The sequence below is a fragment of the Heterodontus francisci genome, chromosome 16, assembly GCF_036365525.1.
Source record: "Heterodontus francisci isolate sHetFra1 chromosome 16, sHetFra1.hap1, whole genome shotgun sequence".
Lineage (NCBI taxonomy): Eukaryota > Metazoa > Chordata > Chondrichthyes > Heterodontiformes > Heterodontidae > Heterodontus > Heterodontus francisci.
Window position 1 is genome coordinate 45919411 of NC_090386.1, and position 21832 is coordinate 45941242.

At 40.9% G+C, this 21832-nt stretch overlaps 1 protein-coding gene across 1 annotated transcript in view; it reads right to left on the reverse strand.

Moving 5' to 3' along the window:
- Positions 1–21832, reverse strand: part of LOC137378458 (docking protein 5-like) — a 521247-nt gene that overhangs the window by 102370 nt on the left and 397045 nt on the right. The window lies entirely within an intron of this gene.

Consider the following 21832-nt stretch of genomic DNA (forward strand, 5'->3'; position numbering starts at 1 on the left):
AGAGTTAAATTGTCATAGTTTTAGAAGATGATGTTGGAAAAGCCTTTTAGCATCTTTGCAATGAAACCCTATAAGAAAGAATCCTCAAATAACGATATACTCAGTCACATAACAGTCACCTTAGAACACAGTAAAACTCTTCTCATAAGTCATATAAATGTGGTAAAAGCATTTCACTTATAAGAAGGCCATATTTTGTAACATCTTTGACCTGTTCAATCACCGACTATTATTTTTATCAACAGAGAAATGTTTCCCTTCCTCAGGACAATGTGAGTCCCAGTGGCTGCTACTTCAAGGTGAACGACTGGTCAGATTCTCAATGCTGTACAGTCGTTAAAGAGCTTTTCATTTTTGAAGACAGAAGTTGGATTTACGTTTGCAACAATGCCCAAGAAATATCTCACCATCCATCCCAGTACTGGTGGATGATGACCATGTAGAAAAAGAGAAAGAATGTATGCACTGGCAAATATTGGGACAGGGGCCTGGCTCTTTTGCTTGGTTTACATATGTTTTGTGCAAGGTAAAAAGAATATATTGCAAATGCATTTTGTTTCTATTAGCAATAGTGGAAATTTTCTAATGCAATCATACCAGGTTGAGCGAGAAAATTGGATGGGGAGCTATTCAATTGAATCCCTGCCCATTTGTACATTTGTCAAATAGATGGCTGGAAGTTACAATTAGTGCATGGATCAAGAGGTGCCTGATCATTGTCCTGTGGAACTGGTCAAATCACCATGCTAATGATGGGGTGATGTCAAACATTGTGCAGTCCTTATAATGCATAGGTAGTATTAGCAATGTAACAAGGCCATTAAACATTGATGTTTGCAATATATAGGAGGGGACTTTGGAATTTACACAAGCCATTGACGCAAATTAACTTTCATCTTCCATTCTAGTGTGTACTGTATATTTGAACAAATTAAATTCAAATTGCTGTATAATTCTTTACAGGCATGATGGTGAACATTTATGATATTCTATTATTAATCTTGTAATATTCAAATTAAATTATCTGAAGGAGACTTATTCCAAATGTTGTTCTTATAGACATAATCTCTTCCCCAGTTGTAGACGGAATAGAAAATATAATTTTACAAATTGGATCATTAATTTACTATAGCCTGGGACAGCACTGATTCGCCCTTCACAAAATCCAACATAATGTACAACACTCTTGTCATGTTCATCTGTCTCAGCACTTCACACCATCAATTGTCTTGGTTTTAGAACTTGGCATATTATAGTATTAAACAAAAGGCTTTAATAACTCTTACAGTGAAATCACACGGAAGAGGATATGAACTGGCATAATCTTTAATATATTAATTGAAGCCACAACATTTTTCTTGGACTCTTGGTTTTATCCCATTAGTCTTCATTTGTGTTATGACTAGTTCATGTTGTATTTATACATGCTGATTGGTGCAGTATTGAATATTTTAGTGGTGGCATGAGTGGAAAACTGCAGTTGTACTATATAAAGAGTAGAGCAAAGGCAGAGTTCCTTTTATATGCTTTCTAACGGATACACAATATAGTACTTAACAGTATCAATATGAGTTTTTGTCTTTTCATTGAGAGAAGCTGATGGAACAGTAAGACCTTCCCAATTAATAAAAAAACAAAATCTCACATTTAAACAACTGTTTTTGCTTCCACTGCAGTTATACTCCTGCAGGGTTGAAGCTAAAGAAAGTGAGGTCAACACTTGAAGGAGCTTTCTCTTCCAACTCCTTCTACACTTGCAGCATTTTATAAGTATGATGACAGTAACTGATTATGATAAGTGTCCTTTCAAGAGATTAATAATTTCTTCCAAACTGATATTTTTAATTTTTTCACAGGATGTGCACATCACTAGTAAGGCCAGCATTTATTGCCTATCCATAATTGTCCTTAACTGAGTGGCTTGCTGGGCCATTTCAGAGCAGGAGTGAACCACATTGTTTTCAGTCTGCAATCACATATAGGCCAGCAGATTTTCTTTCCTGTAGGATATTAGTAAACCAGATGGGTTTTTATGACAATCCACTAGTTTCAGGATCACCATTATTGAGACTAGATTTTTAATTGCAGATCTATTTATTAACTGAATTTAAACTCTACCAGCTGTTATGGTGGGATTTGAATCCATGTCTCCAGATTATTAGTTCAGACTTCCAGGTTACTAGGTCTAGTAACATAACCATTATGCTACTATCCCCTTCACCATTTATTTTAAGGAAGGGTATGACTTTCTGTGCAATAATATCCAAACATCCTCAATTCCAACTAAAAGTGCAGATCTTTCAGCAATGTCATAGCATTGGTGCTCAGGTTATCGATGTACAAACTCAGAAACAAAGTTATAGCTGTACAATCCTTAATCTCCTACAAATAATTGAATATTTTACCACTAACTACAAAAATTATATCTGCACACCCTAGTTCAATTATCCCCTAACCCTTCACCTGAAGATAACACTCACTCTTGACTCTTGATGTGCACCACCATTGGATATCAACAAATAAATAAATTAGATGACATATCAAAATATTGCATGATGGTATTTCTATTATCTTTCTGTTTTGACATTCAAGCGTAGTTATATATTGAGCATAGAGAGTTAAATGATTCATTAGGTTTTCACACCCTGACTCAAGGATGTCCATTGACAGGCATATGACAATATTATAATTAGCTAAGTTAGCTCCTAGAAGATCTGATGTCAAAACATTTAGTAGTAGTAAATCCCATCCACATCAATGTTGTAATCTATGCTCTACAGGTTACTTTATCCTTTCAATTCCTGTCTAGTGGGGTTAGCCTGACAGCAAAGCTACTTATTTTACTCCCCTTAGAGCTATTGGTAAAATGTAGTTATGAAAAGAAGGATTGGAGTTTTACAAGGTTTGTGTAAAACATTTTAAATTGCAAGAAACTCCAATATCCCATGAGATAATGTACAGACTATTAAAATATTGTTTATGTCCAATAAAATACTAAATGTTGTGGTAATAACTACTTTTGATTAAAAAAAATGTTTATTTCCAGAACATCTAGCAAATCCCTGTCAAAGGAATACAAGAGAAGCATAATTGCTACAATGTACCTACTCCCATCAGGGGCCATGCACTAAGCAAGTACCATACATATCATGACGAGTGCATAACAATTTATTGGAGGATATTTAAAGTTGCATAGTTTTGCTGTACACATAACAATGAATTTATGTGCTTGAAGAACAAATGTATAATTTGATAAATTTGAATGTACAGAGAAGCTATGTACCAATATTCTATCTTGGTTTTTAATTCTTCCCCTCATACTGGACCATGGCTCCATTTGTACCCAATTCCTTAGTATTTTATTAAAGTAGTCATTGTCACAGTAAGTATTTATAAGTCATTCTAGCAATGGAGGATATCAGAACTAATCACAATCCTCTCCAGATGGCTGCCAACTTTCTCAGCAGCAATGAGCAAATAGTCATCAGTCATAAAATAAGTGGCTGATTTTCTTTTTTCCTTTTCTAGTTTGAGGAAGTTAATGCAACATTCCAAATACTGCCCCAGTTGTAACTGGGTAACTCAACCCAGGCCAAGGACTAATCGTAGGAGCTCTGAATGGCCCAGCACCAAACCACAGAGTACCTTTCCCACTGAGTTATCAGGAAAACCTAAACTGATATATTTTGAAAGTATTACCATTTTAATTTCTCCTTAGAAAACTGGGTCTTTTTGTTTTAGGAAAGTGCAGACTTCTGGTACATTTCATTGAGGGCTTCATAATAATGAAGGGACTAGACTCTGCCACGTGAGGATAGACAGTAGATAGGTTAGGGAGACTGGGGACAGGCAGGAGTTATGTAAGCATTAAACTTGCTAGATGTCAGGAGGCTGTTTTTTTTAAAGAGGGTTATCAACTTTTGGAATAAGTTGTCAGCTGGTGCAATGAGCACTGATTCATCTCAAGCATTGAGGCAGGAAGCTGTACTCTGCCTGGTTGTGGCTTTTATTGAAGCATGTAGAAAGGTAGGGGATTTTAATGGATATGCTTTTCGGTCACTTTGGCCTCATCTTGATCTCCTTTGGCAAAGGCTGGAGGTGGGCGTGTTGCAAAATAATTCTCCTACTTTTTTCACCTTAATTGGCCTAGGGCACTTTTCAAATCAGTTTTTTCTTTGCATCTCCCAAGAGATTACATGGCTGCTGGTCAGTGGGAGCATTGTAGAGCATGATGCCCAGTTGCACTACAACTGTATGGTACAGACTCCATGGACCAGCTGATCTTATCTGTCCATTATTTTCATATGTTCGTATTCAACGAATCATCACAAAATACCTCAGAACAATAATCACGCAACTTGCTTTAATTTCTTAAATAAAGTATCAATCTAAGGAAGCGTATTGATGAAAAATTGGGGACTGGCAGAGAAACATGTGGTGGGTGCCTTGGACATTCATTTTTCCACCTGATTTAATTTTCAGACAAGCCTTTATATGGCTATCCAACACTCCTGCTTAAAATCAGAGGAAGGTTGTTTAAATGTGCAAATCGGGATCCTACATTAGTTTAGGACTCTCTTTGCCATGTTTACAATGGGCCGAATGGCAGTCTTCTGTAATTGAATACTTCCTACGTTGCGAAAAGAGTGGAATTAATGAAGTCTGTGCTTGTCCCTGTGTTTGCAGGTGTTGAGTAGCCTAACTAATAACCAAAAGTAGAAGGCTAATCAGAAAGGGTAAGCCTTTACTTTTGTTTTGCTCTTCCTGGCACCACAAAAACAATCTGGCTCACTGCCGCCCAAAGATCTCCTTCACCCAACGGCCTTACGAGCAGACAATCCATGTATAAAAGATGGCTAATTATCCAGTATACCAGCAAGCTTCCTTGGTTTTATGGTAAAATTTAAATGGGCTCAAATTTGAAAATAGTTCCGAACTCCCCAACTCTGGTCCTGGGCGGATGTACCACTGATATCATGCCGATTTTGAGCGACACTTGAAAATTTCCCCTCCCCCTATCTCCAACCATACTGTGTTCCCTTTTGGAGTAATTATACAAACCATCTTATGTAGTTTCCTTTTGATGACTTGTGTTCCAAATGGTAGTCTTCTCGGTTTGGAACCTTGTGCAATGTGAGTGCGTATAGGGAATTTGAGCATATGGGTCAGCCAGACCTTTGCAAGTCTTTGCCTGCTAATTTAAATGGATGGGAAATGGTACAGACCAACTGATACCCATGTTCAAACTCCCCATATGCACTCCTGGCACCTGAAGCTCCACTCTAGAATGCAAATTTGTTAAATCTATCCTTGTGTTTATTCTTGGTATTCATTATAATCTATGTCAGTTTGTCCTGGAATATATATTATAACATAGTATGTGATGGTTACTGTTCCAGAAAGAGTTCATTGGAATTTTAATAACTCACTATCCATTTCCTACATGAGGATCCTTGTAAATCCTCTCAGTAATTTATATTACATTCCAAAGGCAAGATTACACATTGGATCAAAGCTACTGAAATTTACAGCGATTATAAACTAGATTCTTTATCTAACATTATTGCTGCAATGCTCCCCACATTGAGCTGTTTCTATCATGAAACTGAAACTCGTATTCAACCTTCAAGGACCATTGAAGAAGTTATTCATGAAATAATAGAGGAACAAGGTTATTAATGTCACAATATGCAGAGAATATTTATATTGGACTAACTTTATGGCTTATAATATTCTACATCAGAAATTCACCAATTTTCCTATATAAGAAAACACCATGTTTTGAAATTGACAAACTGTATGTGTTAAAATAGTAATCAGTACCTGGAGCATGCAAGTGGAAAGATCCATTAAACTGAAGATGACAGAAAAGCAAAAAGGTTTTCAATCTGAATTCACCTGACCATTCTTTGAAATCTTATTCTTTTATTTGATCTTTTCATGTACAAGATTTTTTTATTTGTTTGGGGGATGTGGGCGTCGCATGCTAGGCCAGCATTTATTGTCCATCCCTAATTGCTCTTGAGAAGCTGATGGTGATCCGCCTTCTTGAACAGCTGTAGTCTGTGGGGTGTAGTACAGCAATAGTGCTGCTATGGAGTTCCAAGATTTTGGCCCAGTAACAGTGAAGGAACGGCAATATAGTTCCAAGTCAGGATGGTGTGTGGCTTGGAGGGGAACCTGCAGGTTGTGTTCCCATGCATCTGCTGCCCCTGTCCTTCTAGGGGTTTGGAAGGTGCTGTTGAAGGAGCCTTGGTGAGTTGCTGCAGTGCAACTTATATATGGTACACACTGCTGCAACTGTGCGTCAGTGGTGGAGGGAGTGAAAGTTGAACGTTGTGGATGAGGTGCCAATCAAGCGGGCCGCTTTCTCCTGGATGGCATCGAGCTTCTTGAGTATTTTAGGAGCTGCACCCATCCAGGAAAGTGGAGAGTATTCAATCACACTCCTGACTTGTGCCTTGTAGATCGTGGACAGGCATTGGGAAGACAGGAGGTGAGTTACTCGCCACAGAATTCCCAGCCTCTGACCTACTCTTGTAGCCACAGTATTTATATGACTGGTCCAGTTCAGTTTTTGGTCAATGGTGGCCCCCAGGATGTCGATAGTGGGGGATTCAGTGATGGGAATGCCATTGAACGTCAAGGGGAGATAGTTAGATTCTCTCTTGTTTGAGATGATCATTGCCTGGCACTTGTGTGGCGTGAATGTTACTTGCCACTTATCAGCCCAAGCCTGGATGTTGTCTAGGTCATGCTGCATCTGGACATGGCTGCTTCAGTATCTGAGGAATCGCGAATGGTGCTGAACATTGTGCAATCGTCAGCAAACATCCCCACTTCTGACCTTAGGATGAAGGGAAGGTCATTGATGAAGAAGCTGAAGATGATTGCACCTAGGACACTACCCTGAGGAACTCCTGCAGTGACGTCGTGGGGCTGAGATGTTTGACCTCCAACAACCACAACCATCTTCCGTTGTGCTAGGTACAACTCCAACCAGTGGAGTGTATCCCCGAAATACATTGACTCCAGTTTTGCGAGGGCTCATTGATGCCATACTCAGCTTAAATGCTGCCTTGATGTCAAGGGCAGCCACTCTCACCTCATCTCAATTGTAGAAATGCCTCCAGTTTTCCGTTAGTTTGCAATACCTATTTGAAACTGGACCTGGGGAATTCAATGTATATAATGATGTAAAAGCAAATCAGGTGATGCCAATGGTTTGTGGTTACATTCTACTTCTTGAAACTTACTATATTGAATTGACCAAAGATATAACAGATTATATGGTTATGGGTGCTTCCATTTATTTGACAATTGTTTTGGAGGACTTGGGTTTTAAAGCTGAAAAAAAATCCACAGATGCTGGAACTTTGTGTGTTAGCTTTTTAAAAAAAGGTCATCAGAAGGTCTTTTGGACTGAGCTTGTAAACAAACAGTTACTGAATGGGACCTGTTTTCAGATAAATACCCAGCAGGGGGCTTTTTGACTTGGGAAGATATTTACAGAGAAGTGACAGGTCAAGATTTATAGGGGTCAGGAGGCTTGACTGCTGAGATGTTTATGGTTTCGTTTTGGAGTGAGTTGATGATATGGACAGTGTTAAAAAGACAGTTGGAGAAAACTTGCCAAGGGAGAAAACCCCACCTCAGCTTGTTCCAAGCTCTTTGAAAAGCCTGCCCATTATCCAACTTCTTGAATCGCTCTGAGAAGCAAGTGCAAGACACTTCCTGAAATCCCTGTTGCTGCATTTTTCCTGGAAAGGCTGCTCAAACTGATCTTCAACGTCACCTGACGACAACTGTTTAAGGGAGATCCCATTGACAGCCATCTACATGTATTTGGGATGCCAAACCAAAAGAAAGGGCATCTGAAATCTTTCCAGTTCTTCTTTTTATTCTTTAAGAGTTAGCAAGTATTCAGCCAAAGTATTCTTTTTGTTTTTTTTGTCATGGAGCTCTAAAGAGTAAATCTCTTTTTTGGGGGTTAATGTGTATGTGTGTGTATATGAGGGGCTAAGGTAAAAAGGGACATTTTATATTTCAATCTGTGTGTTTCTGCTTTGCTTTGTTGCTGGTTAAGACTTGTTTTATAATAAACTGATAATTTAGTTGTTTATTAAAGAAACCTGGTTGGTGTATTTTATTCTGGGATAAAAAGAGACTATGATTGACCATATCGGTAACTGAGAAAAAAAATTAAATATATGTTGCACCCTGAGAAGTGGAACTAGGAAAATGGTGAACTCCTCCCACTTTGGTCATAACTATATATATATATATATATAAATGAAACTAGATGGTGATTGTCATGATTTGACAGACAGAACTAGTCATGCTATTGTTACACTTTAGTTAGAAGATAAAGGGGTAAAACATAGAGTCATCAAATCAATGAAAGCCTATTTAAGTGTTAGTTGTGACTCAGTAGTAGTACTGTCATCTCTGAGTCAGAAGATTGTGGGTTCAAATTGCACTCCAGAGTGTTGAGCATAAAATCCAGGCTGACACTCCAATGCAGCACTGAGGAAGTATTGCACTGTTGGAGATGTCGTCTTTCGGATGAGATGTTAAACCAAGGTGCCATCTGCCCTCATTGGTAGACATAAAAGTTCCCATGGCATTATACAAAAATAGAAGGTGAGTTCTCCCTGGTATACTGACTAATATTTATTCCTCCACCAATGTTATTAAAACAGATTATCTGATCATCATCACAGGGCTATTGTGGGACCTTGCAGTGTGCAATTTTGCTGCTGTGTTTCCTACATTACAATAGTACTTCTTTGGCTGTAAAATACATTTGGACATGCTGAGGTCATGAAAGGTGCCATAAAAATGCAATTCTCTCTGTTTTCTTTTCTTTTATTTGTTATTGAAATGCTGTTCTAATAGCCCTATGGGTACAGGCATTGCCTGGCATCACACCAACCCATACAGACCAGAGATCCTGGTGATATTCCAAGTCACTATTGAATTAGCTAATCTGCTGAAGCTGGTGCAATGCAACTGTACTCAATCCCTCAGGTGGGGGATGTATTAAAAGAATCAGCCAAAATTCCCATCCCTGATTGCTATTCAGTAATGCCTGCTGGAAGATGCACTGCAGGGATGTCGAGGGAAACAGGCTTGGCTCATATATTCTATTAGTAGAATGCTGAGGCTTACACGTGAAGCAAGGTCACTTGGGTTAGATACCAGAGTGCTGTTGGTGCAGATAAAATTATACCTCAACAAGAATCAGTATTTAAGGTGATGAGGAGAAAAAGTGGGAAGAGGGGTCAACTGAGCAAAGAACTTAAGGCTCAATTAAAGCAGGACGTGAAAAACAAACAAGAAGAAATACCTTTTGTTAATCTTGGAACACACAAACTGGCCTCAAGAAGCTGTTAGGGAACATACAGAAACCTAGTTTGCTCAGATACCACCTCCCCTTGTTAAAATGCAAAGAAGCTTGGATATATGTAAACATGCCACTAAAGTGCTTAAGAAAATACCTTCCAAACTTAATGCCAATCAATCTATTTCCAGCTATCGAACCTAGTCTGCCAAATGCAAGGTTTTCAGAAAACTTACAAAAAAAGCACACAAACTAGTTAACTATCCCCCTGTGCTTGTACAGAACCATTTTCCTATACATCTCCATTACTTTATAAAAGGTTTACCGATGCGTACAGTTCCTGTCTATTACATTTCAGACATCACACTTTTCTGTGTCTCATTTGAAAGAAAAACATAGGTTGTCATTTGGAATGTATGAGTTCTCCAGCATTCCAGCAGTAGCCTCCAACCACTTCATTAACCCGTGCATGAACACAGCTGAGGTTTACTTAAATGAACTTTGTGGCCGTAAAATTCAACTCAATTCCAGCACAAGTGGTGTTATGGAAGGCCAGAGCTCATAAAATGGTGACCATACTACTTCTGGTGTGTAATTACAAGTGTGCTAGTGTGTCAGCTGTGGCTCAATTAATAGCACTCTCCCATCTGACTTACCAAGGTTCTGGGTTCAAATCTCACTCTAGGATGGGAGCACAAAATTCAAAGCTGATACTCCAGTGCAGTATTGTGGGAATGTCAGAGGTGCTGTCTTTTGGATGAGATGTTAAACTGAGGCCCCATCTGTATGCTCCGGTGGATCTAAAAGATCCCACAGCACAATTTCAATGAAGAGCAGGGGAGTTATCCCTGATGTCCTGGGCAATATTTATCCCTCAATCAACATCACTAAGAAAACAGATTGTCTTGTCATTGTCACATTGTTGTTATGGAAGTATTCTGTACGCATACTGGCTGCTGTGTTTCCTACATTACAACAGTGACTACAATTCAAAAAATACTTCACTGGCTGTAAAGCAATTTGTGATGTCTGACGGTCATGAAAGGTGTTGTAAAAATGCTAGTCTTTCTTTCTAGCATGGGCATGCAGCGTGTGCACTTGAGGCATAAAGAGCGGGCAGACCATTAGGTCAAACAGTGTCTAATATTGATTTGGCACACAACCTGCCATTTTGGACATTGCGTGTCCTGTTAATGAACTCTCAAACACTCCCAGTGGAACATGTGTTGAACCTCATGAGGGACCCCACACCAACCCTATTTAAAGGGATCTTCATGGGACTTCCATGTGCATCGAAGTCCTCATCTGAATCCTCCACAGCAGAACTCATCTGTGACCTTGCCCTCTGGTGAGCTGGCACACAAGTTATCCTTTCCCTGTCCTGGCTGTCGCCCACTCATGCCTGGTGACTCACCTCATTCTGATTCTGACTCTATACAGCCCTTTAAAGTATGTGATGTGGCAGTATCTGAGCTAGTGGCTGTGGGTGATCAAGTGAGTCAGATCAAGTGACTGAGCTTCTTCATCAGATGTCTGCTGTGCTCACGCCCTTCATGGTGAAGCTGCACCGGCTAGCCAGGTGGCAGGACTTGGGTATCTGAAAGTAAAAATGCAGATGGCAAGGTTGGGGCTGAAAGCTCAAGGTCCATGGTCACGCTATCTACAGGTTGCACGTTATACCTAATAGTAAAGGTAAAGTGGGATTCTAGAAGGTGCACAAGGCAGGAGCAGACCATCATCCTGAATATTCTCAGTGATGCCGAATGCAACAGACTCAGCAGAGTATTGTCTGCTCCAAAGGGCTCAGGAGCTGCAGGCATGCCTGTCCCCGGCTGTTTTGTGCAGGTATGTGCAACCTTTTCTTGCAAGAGAGAGGGAAGAATGTCAGTGAGTGTATTGCAATGTGTTTTAGCGATGTGGCTTCCAAAGCTAAATAGCTGTAAGTATGTGGAAGCTGCGAGAGGTGAGTATGAGGCATCATTGGTAAGTGTGTGAGGATGAGGTGGAGCATTTTAATGTGACTCCTGATTGCCAATGGGTGAGTGATGAGTGTGTGGTGCATTGAATAGGATGACATGTTGGTTGTGTGGTGGGTAGGAGATGTCATTCACTGACCTTGACCACTCATGTGAGGTTGTTGAACTTTTTCCAGTACTGCAGCCTGGTCCTCAGGGCCAGACTCCATGCATTCACCTCCGTGGCTAGCTGCTCCCATTCCCTTCACAGAGTGCACTTTGAGGGCCTCCTTGCCCCCCCATGGAAATATCTTCTTTCTCCTCCTCTTGACCTCCTGAACTAAGGCCTCCAGTGCTGCACCCAAGAACCTGGGATCCCTCTCTCTGGCCTGTTGTTCCATTTGCAGTTTCCTTCCTTTCCTCAAAAGAGTTTGACACATTTCCGGCAGCTGCTGTAGCATCAGTACACCTCCCCTTTTTTAGAAGGGCATGCTGCACAGAGGAGTGCAGGCTAGCTGTGCATCATGCTAGCCAAGCATGCACCTGGGCCCCCTGCTGAGTGTGGAGCCAGTCAGCAGCATGTTTTGCATTGGGCTGTATGCCACAATCAGAGATGAGCAGGCAGTATGAAGTTTGCTGCCTGCCTCAACATGACTGTACACAGGGTATTCACTCATTGCAATCCCCATGCTCACTAATGGGCCCAATTAAACCTGTAGCTTCAAAAGACATGTACCTACTGCAAGCGGGGTCATGGGATATTGTCTAGTAATATAATGAAAACAGAACTATTGCATGCACTTCCTCTCTGTTACAATTCATAAGGTTATTCAGCAAAAGATATCTGTGTCATATCTTGACCAGATTGGGTAAGATTAATGTTCATAAAACAGGAAGACATATGATGCAATTTTTTCAATTGTGATTCTCAGAAGGGAAAAGTTCTTAGAAAGAAGGCAACCCAATCAAATCCCTCAAAACACATTATAAACAAGATGCTTGTCCACCATTTACTTTACTTCAACCTTTCAACTCCATTTAGATTAAAACGTTGCAATTTGCAATGCATCTTCTATATTAAAATGCAAAAAGCATGCTACTCTTAAATTATCCAGCTCCTTTTCAAAAAATCTTCTAAAAAGCTTTTCTCCTTGAAGCCCAACTTTTAAGTGCATCTCCAATCTGTCGCAACTCTTTGTTAGCCTTCAGGCTTACCCCGTGATGTGTTCCCAGTTTGCATCTACCTGCCCTAACCTCAACACTGTTCCCATCCATCAGTCTCATAGTGTCTGCAGCTGGAGCCTGTTCAGAAGCAGTTGATTTTAGCATGATTTGTGCTATAAATAATGGCCTAGATTTTACAGTTAAAATATCAGCGCTCACCCTTATTAAAGTGCAAATCGGACAGCAACTTTGGTGACTGCACATACACTGTTAAACACAGAAATTAGGAAGTTGCTGTCGACATGCCCTGCTCCTCCAGAGACTGCGCGATACTGGTATCTCGCCAAGAGACTGAGCATTGAAATACATGGAATGGTGTGAAGTTGTGGTGCTTAACATGATAGATACAAATTGAACTTGCTAAAAAGGTTACAACTTGTTCATGCCAGTGCAAGGTAATATTTAATTACAGCTAAACAACCTCTCTGGCACTGAAAATGTATTTTCAAGTGTTGAGTCTCATTCCTTCAGATTTAAATAATTGTTGATTTTTAAAAATAAAATATTTGCTTTTCCTTTTTCTCTGTCTCATCTCTCTCTCAATACCATATTTCTTTCCTTATCTTTATTTCACTTTCTGTAAATGATTCAGCATTGTATTAAATATTCTTAACTGCCATTTCCTGGTTCAAACTCTTCATGCTTCAGTAACCATTCTTCAGTGTGATTAGTTAAGGAGATTGAAAGTTACTTGCTCTGTTCACACAGGTCCCTTGTTCAGGGCACTGCACCAAAATGGCTTTCTAATCATAGCAGGTTCCAGTGCAAAAGCGCACTGCAAGTCTATGAGTAAGTGCAATGAACGTCTTGTGTCATTTGTTCACCACTCACAGCAAAATCTGGCTCATTAGATTTTCCAACTGTAATTACACAGTAAAAATTAATTCATCACACTGAATATTAAGAAAGGTATTTACTTCGCGGCAACAGTATAAAAACTCCGCAAACTTCCTATTCATATAAACTATACTGGTGTTGAAAAGTGGAAGTTACACTCCAGCAGGGATTATTTAAACTGCATGGCTTTGAACGTAAACTAATTGGAAAGGTATTTCGTTAACTTGAGTATCTGCTGAGCAGCTGGGAAATGACAAATTGACTCCATCAATCTACCAAATTATCTCAGCAGTTTGGGAAGGCAGTTATATACAAAATTTATTAGAAGTCACATCACGTGAGTTTTAACTTTATATTTCAATAAATATTCCTTTATGGGGAGTTAAGCAGTATGACATCACACCCATATTATGCCTCATCAAAGTATCTCCAATTGAACTCTGCCCTCAGATGATTTTCATCACAATTAACTTCAGCCAATCAGTTTTTAGCACTCAAATGAAACATGATTAATTAGCTTCATATCAAAACTATAAGCTCTCATATTTTGGCAGACGTCATTTTTCAGACTGAACCAAAATAAATTCACCTGAGGGTCATTCATTCACCCCTGTCATTTTATGATTTATAGCTGTTTTAGTTCACTTTATTTTCACAGATTTTTCAAAAGCTACAGAAACAATAAGTGCGCCCATATTTATTGACTATAATAATTGTAAATGTTAACGAATAATGATATTTGTGATTAAAATTGATTGGCAAAAAATTCCTGTGCAACCATTTATTTTATTTAACAGTGATCAGCATGTGCAATCAATTTATCATATATCTCTTGGAGATTACATGCTATATGATGGACAAGATGGCCTGGATACACTGAGCTAAGTAAAATTGAATTAAAAAAAATAAAAACAGTTGAGGGGAACTGATTATTATTAAGAGGTTATAAGAACTTTAATAAATTATAATAATGAGAAATAAGAACTATCCCCTCACTCTTCCATCCCTCAAGTTGAAACCAAATATAAAGATCAAATCTTTTTTCTGAATGAAGTAACTTTTATCAGTACCTTGAATAATTTGCAAATGAAACAGTTTTTTTTTGCGGGGGAGGTACAGGCTTCAACTGTGCAGGTCTGGCAGCCCTTTAAAAATGGTGCCAGCACCTGCATAGAGGCAGCTGACGCCATTGTTGGCATCACAGAGCCATGTCCCACAACGTGATTGGGGAGAGCGGACTGCCCAGCGTATGCAGATGAGCCGCCATGCGCTAGATCGTGGCGGCACGGCAATGCCGCCGCTTCTGGAAGCGGGAGAATAAAATTCAGCCCAATATGTGCCCCAATTTTTACTGCAAGCCATTTTTGACTTCGGAACTACCAAAATTCAACCACTGCAGCAAAAAGGAGGCCCTTTAAATCAGTGGGCCTCATTTAACTGCTGCCAGTTCACTTCCCATTCCAGGTGGAAAGCGGTAGAAATCGCACAGCTTCCAAGGCTAGGGATGTAGTGGTATCAATTGTCGGACAATTGGAGGATAATCAAATGAGAGTTCAGGGCATGGCCAGTTTAACGGGTGGACATTCGATTGGATGGAGGGTTGAATGGACAGATGTAAATGATCAAGGAGACTTGCGCATATAACTCACACCTAAAATTCCATGATCTTTTAAACCACATAATTGGTTTCTACCCAGATTAGAGGTGTATCTAGGTGCACATGTGGAGGCACGAGTCCTGATCCCAAAGATGATATCTTCAACGATACAACACTCCCTCAACACTGCTCTGAAACTGGTGTAGGAATTGAAGCCAACTCAAAGATGAGAGTGCTATCAGCTGACCTCAGATGTCACTTACATTTGTTTAATTTTCCTGGAATAAAACTGAACGTCCTTAACCAGAAATCCTCACCAATAACAAAAACTTCAATTTCACTATCTCCTTTCGCTGAGCATAAAAGGCAGATAAAAAGAGAAAAAAAAAAGTTAATTTCATCTTATCTCCAGAACTCCCATCAGTTTACTGCCATCATTAAACTACAGCAGACAACACCCCGAATGCTGCTGTTGTTCACTGATGGATCTCAGACCCGAAAAATATGATTATTACAAGAACAGAACAATTAAGGCGAGTTTCAAATTCTTTTGTCAGGAATATCCTTGGAGCTACACCCAGAGGTTTTGGTGATGCCCTTTCATGGATTTCCCAGTATTATTCTCATGACTTTCTTTGGAAAAGTTGAATATAATGGTTGTGAAGCTCCGGGCTATTAGTGCTGGGGAATTAATCATATCCTTGTTTTCAGCACGATATGTCTATTTCAGGTACAGAACAGTTTTGGTCCCAGTAATACTCCCTGTACTTTATCTGAACAATGTTCTTCAACTTTACAAAAGGTCCCAGGTTGTGCCAGAACTACCTTTTAATTGGGCCTAAGGATAGCTTCACTTTACTGTGTTTAATTGATAAAGCTATAATTATAACCTGTACAGAATGTACAAAACACCCTTATAAGAAACCTTATGCTGGCCCCAACTAATTTAGAATACTCCCTTATTCACTGGTCTAATAGTCCCAAATTAGCCAGCATAGAATCAGGCTGATTACAACACCATCCTAACCCTTTGTCCAACTGTTACAGCAAATCTCAAGTCGTCTGCAAGTAAATCTTCAAAATTAATGTTATCAATTAAGGACTATCCTGTGCATGAGTCCATGCACACTAAAAACTAGACTTATATTGTTCAAATTTACTTCATGTAAGATCGTCATAGAAGAGTGGCAAATATTACATCCCATCAGTAGCAAACTTATGGTTAGCTACACAGTTTTTTGTGAGGGAGTAGTAAATACATAAGCTGGAGTGTTTGAGTAATAGGTTTTTATGATGGAACAACATATTTCCATGCTTAAAGATTCAAACTCAACTGTTGAGGATTAAGGGATGGAGCATACTAATCTGTTACAATGATTGATTTGGCTGAAATTCTTCTCGTTCCTTGACTGCTAGTTTTCAAGGATTCTTAGATAAGCAATCCATTTTGCAAGTAACTAGAAATAAAACTATTCAGTTAATGGAAAAATGTTAGGTTTTCCTGAAATCTCAGAGTTAAAACTGATTATTATTTCCTATATTATGTTGACTTGTTTAAGAACATAAGAAATCGGAGCAGGAGGAGGCCATTTGGCCCTTCGAGCTTATTCAGTCATTTAATAAGAACATAGCTGGCCATCTAGCTCAACTTCATCTTCCTGCACTATCCCCAAATTCCTTAACTCATTTAGTACCTAAAATCTATCAACCTCAAAAAGTAACCCCCCTTTTATAAGCAGAGGAATGACAGAGAAAGAAGATAATGCTACACCATATGTAATTGTGAAAGTCATGTTAACCTCAAAATGTATTTATAGCAATTAATTGTTAAATCTGATCAGAATATAATTTGATTCTAATGGGATCAGGACAAGTGATTAACTTGGACAATAGAATATACTCTGTGGATAATTAAGTGACTACCCTTTGAGCACTGAAATGTTTTATTTTTTATCATTTTTGATTACACAGCATACTCATAAATGATTTGTGCTAAAGTCCAATTAATGGTAAAGTTTAAAAAATGATGTGGACATTCCTAAAAATATATTAATTCACCAACGATCTCCAGCAGCATAGTTTGCAGCATTGGACTTTGTTGTTTTGTTAACAGCAGGAATGTAATACATAATGGGGGGAATTCAATGCTCTCCCCCGCAGAAGGTTTGGAGGAGGGGAGAGCATAAAATCGGGTGGGATGGTGGCGGGGAAGGAGTTCCCGCCACAATCCCGCCTCTACCAAAATTTAGTCAGGGGCAGGAAGGCCTTCGCACTGGCCGCCAATTAAGGCCCTTAACTGGGCGATTAATACCCAACTGAGGGTCTTTTTCCACCACAGCTGCAATTAGCTGTGCGGCAGGTGGCCCTATTGCTGCACCAGTAGCACGGCACAGCAAACCATGCAGGCTGCTTCACGGCTTGGTGGGTTCCTCATTAAAAGGCACAGAGCTTGAATGAGGGAAATGGCATCAGGAAGGGGGTGCCTGCTGAGGGCCACCCCCTTCCCTTACTGCTGACACCCCTCCCCTGTGACCCCCATCCAGTGAGATCCCTCCTGCCCTGACCTACCTGAGGCCTGATTCCAGCAACACTCCAGGGCCTCCGGCAGGTTCACATGCAGCAGCCACCACCTCTTGATCCCGTGGAAGGCCCACTGCTGTCCAGTTAAGTGCTTGATTGGCACTAAATTCGGCGGGCCTTCCGTAGAAGAGGCGATGTGGGGATCTTGGTGTCGGTTTCTCTGGATGTTGAGACCCCTGCCGCCAAAATAGAATTCTCCTCAATGTATTATTAAATTCTGCCAGAAAATCTTAGTTGCTTATGGGGAGCCCAGTGCCTGGAGTGCAGTTTCTGATGCCTGCTGCAATTGCTTATAGTCGAAAGGTGACCGCAGTTCTCCCATTGCTGTATTGCAACAAATTTACTGAAGCAATACATCTCCTGATTGAAACAAAGTAGAACAATATAACACAGTTTACTGATACTGAAAAATACACAGCCTCGTACATTTTTAAACCTATACTTATTTACCACTTTGCAAAACTTGCTTAAGATGAAAACAAGTTGGCTTTTTCTTGACACTATAAATTCTCCAAATTTCAATATTGTCTTTTTACTATAGCCCGGAACTTCCTAGATTTCACTTATGCAGAAATTGTTTCTATGCCGATCTTTCCAATAGGAACGTATGTCCAATTTTTCTGTGGCGCTCAAATGCTTACATCTGAATGTAAAAACCTGCATAAACAATGCAAAAGCAATGTCATTAATGGGGTCCAGAGCACAATGGTGCTTATGTCTTACTACAATTATATAGAGCCTTGGTGAGGCCACACCTGGAATATTGTGTGCAGTTTTAGTCTCCTTATCAAAAGAAAGATATACTCACCATACAGGGAGTGCAATAAAGGTTCACCAAACTAATATAAAAGCAAAATACTGTGGATGCTGGAAATCTGAAATGAAAATAGAATGTGCTGGAAATACTCAGCAGGTCAGGCAGTATCCACGGAGAGAGAAGCAGAGTTAACATGTCAGGTCTGTGATCTTTCATCAGAACTGCAAAGGTTAGAAATAATAGGTTTTAAGCAAGTAAAGCGGGGGTGGGGGGAAAAGAGAACAAAAGGGAAGGAGTGTGATAGGACAGAGGGCTGGAGAGGTTAACTGACAAGGTGGTCATGGGGCAAAGACAAAGAGAGTGTGCTAATGGTGTGGTGAAAGACAAAGCATTAGTGCAGAGGGAGTGTTAATGACAGAATAATGAACAGCTCTAGTCAAAAGCACAAACATGAAAAATCCAGTTTAAGGCAGGCACATAGTAAAAAAAAATGATAAAAACAAAATAAAATAATAAAAAAAAGGGCCCGTCATGTTCTGAAATTATTGAACTCAATGTTCAGTCCAGGGAAGGCTGCAGAGTGCCTAATTGAAAAATGAGGTACTGTTCCTTGAGCTTACGTTGATGTTCATTGGAACACTGCAGCAGGCCAAAGACAGAAATGTGGGCATGAGAGCTGGGGAACAACTTGACCCACTCCTCCATTCCCCCAGACACCTCGTCCCCTTCCCACGGCACCTTCCCATACAATCACAGGAAGTATAATACCTGCCCTTTTACCTCCACTCTTCTCACCATCCAAGGCCCCAAACACTCCTTTCAGGTGAAGCAGCGAGTTACTTGTACTTCTTTCAATTTAGTATACTATATTTGCTGCTCACATTGCGGTCTCCTCTACACTGGGGAGACAAAACACAGATTTGGTGACCGCTTTGCGGAACACCTCCACTCAGTCCGAAAGCATGACCCCGAGCTTCTAGTTGCTTGTCATTTCAATACACCCGCCCCCGCTCTCATACCCACATTTCTGCCTTTGGCCTACCACAGTATTCCAGTGAACATCAATGCAAGCTTGAGGAACAGCACCTCATTTTCTGATTAGGCACTCCGGACTAAACATTGAGTTCAATAATTTCAGAACATGACTGGCCCTTCTTTATTATTGTTTTATTTTATTTTGTTTTATCATTTTTTCCCCCATGTGCCTGCCTTAAACTGGGTTTTTCATGTTTGTGCTTTTAGCTAGGGCTGTTCATTATTCTGTCATTAACACTCTCTCTGCACTATGCTTTGTCTTTCACCACACCATTAACACACTGTCTTTGATTTTGCCCCATGACCTCCTTGTCAGTTAATCTCTCTGGCCCTCTGTCCTGTCACACACCTTCCCTTTTGTTCTCTTCCCCCCCCCCCATCCCTGCTTTACTTTCTTAAAACCTATTACATTTCTAACCTTTGCCAGTTCTGATGAAAGGTCACAGACCTGAAACATTAACTCTGCTTCTCTCCCCACGGATGCTGCCTGACCTGCTGAGTATTTCCAGCATTTCTGTTTTTATTTCACTAAAATAATTCCTGGCATGGAGCGGATGTCCTATCAGGAAAAATTAAAGAGACTGGGCTTTTATTCTCTGGGGTTTAGAAGAATGATAGGTGATCTCATTCAAATTCCTCCAGGGCTTGACAGGGTTGATGCAGGAAGGATGTTTTCCCTGGCTGGGGAATCTAGAACCAGAGGACACAGTCTCATCATACAGGGCTGGCTATTTAGGACTGAAATGAGGAAGAATTTCTTCACTTGGAGGGTGATGAATCTTTGGAAGTCTCTGCCCCAGAGGGCTGTGCAGGCTCAGTTGTTGAGTGTGTTTAAGACTGAGATCGACACATTTCTGCATATTATAAACATCAAGGGATATGGGGATAGTGCAGGAAAATAGTGTTGAAGTAGAAGATCAGCCATGATCTCATTGAATGGTGGCGTGGCCTCGAAGGGCCTACTCCTGATTCTATTTCTTATGTTGCTATTTTCACAATGGGCTGATTTTTGTACAGCCGTTTAAGGAGAATTCAGAAGCATTAGGGGACGGAGAATTGCTGCATAGCTGGCCACCCTGAAATCCAGCATCGTTCCATATTTTCCCGATTTCGTCAGAGACAGGGAAGTACCATGGTGGTACTGATGCCCTGACGTGACAGCAATCTCATTTAAATTGGTTAGATGCAGTTTGATATGAATTTAAATGTAATTATTTCTGAGTTAATGACTGGACTGTGATTTTGTGAATGGTGTGTGGTACTCATGTGTCTTCAGCTTTGCGATCGTTAAAAACTGGCAGCACCGAGGTGAGAGGCCTCAGTGCCACGACGGGGTGGTATCCTGACCATTGCAGCATAGGGGAAGTAGGGGGTTCTGAGGACATTATTGCTCTGCTGATGTAGGGTCTGCAAGGGGGCGAAGTGTATCAAGGGCTCTGCAAGGGGGTTGTGTGTATTGGGGGCTCTGCAAGAGGGTTGTGTCTATCGGGGTCTCTGCAAGGGGGTTGTGTGTGTTGGGGGCTCTGCAAGAGGGTTGTGTCTATCGGGGTCTCTGCAAGGGGGTTGTGTGTGTTGGGGGCTCTGCAAGAGGGTTGTGTCTATCGGGGTCTCTGCAACAGGAATGTGTCTATCGCTCTGCAAGAGGGTTGTGTCTATCGGGGTCTCTGCACGAGGATTGTGTCTATCGGGGTCTCTGCAAGGGAGTTGTGTGTATTGGGGGCTCTGCAAGGGCATTGTGTGTAATGGAGGCTCTGCAGGGGTTCAGGTTGGGTGTATCAGGGCGGGGGGGGGGGGGTGTGGCAGGGGGCGTGGTGGTGTATCAGAGGGTATCATAAATGCTGTGTTATTGCATATGGTGGCTCACACTGCTGAAAAAGATGGTAGCCGAACAATAACTTTTAGTCTTGAGGCACATCAAGCATTCCGCATAGCAAATATTGAAAAGCATATTTGGCAAGGCAGGCTCGTCTTTGCAGCTGAAGAACCTAAAGGCCCCACCTGCCATGGGGGTCTCATAAACCATGAGGCACTTCCGAGGAAGGAAGTTCCAATGGCAGCTGTGCCTGACCCTGAAGCTCCACACTGAGAGCAGTTGGCCAGGCCAAGAAGGGTCCACATACACCAGACAGTCTACAGCACTTGCATCACCTACCTCCAAATCTCCGAGCGACACTGTCAGTGAAGACTACAGCTTTCCAGGGAGGCTTATGTGGCCTTTGAAGGATGATTTACGACCCATGGGATTTGGGGATTACCCTATACCAGTGGCCCTAAACATTATCATGGCAATAAACCTCCATGCGTCTGGATCTTTCCAGGGATCCACCGAGGACCTGTGTGGGGTCTCCCAGGCTACAGTGCACCCCTGTCTCAAGCAAGTGACCAATGCCCTGTTTAAGAGGGCCGGTGACTATGTGCGCTACTGCACCCACCCTGACTGTCAGGCTGAAAGGGTCATCAGATTCGGGGCCATCTCTGGATTTCCCGGGGCGCAAGGTATGATT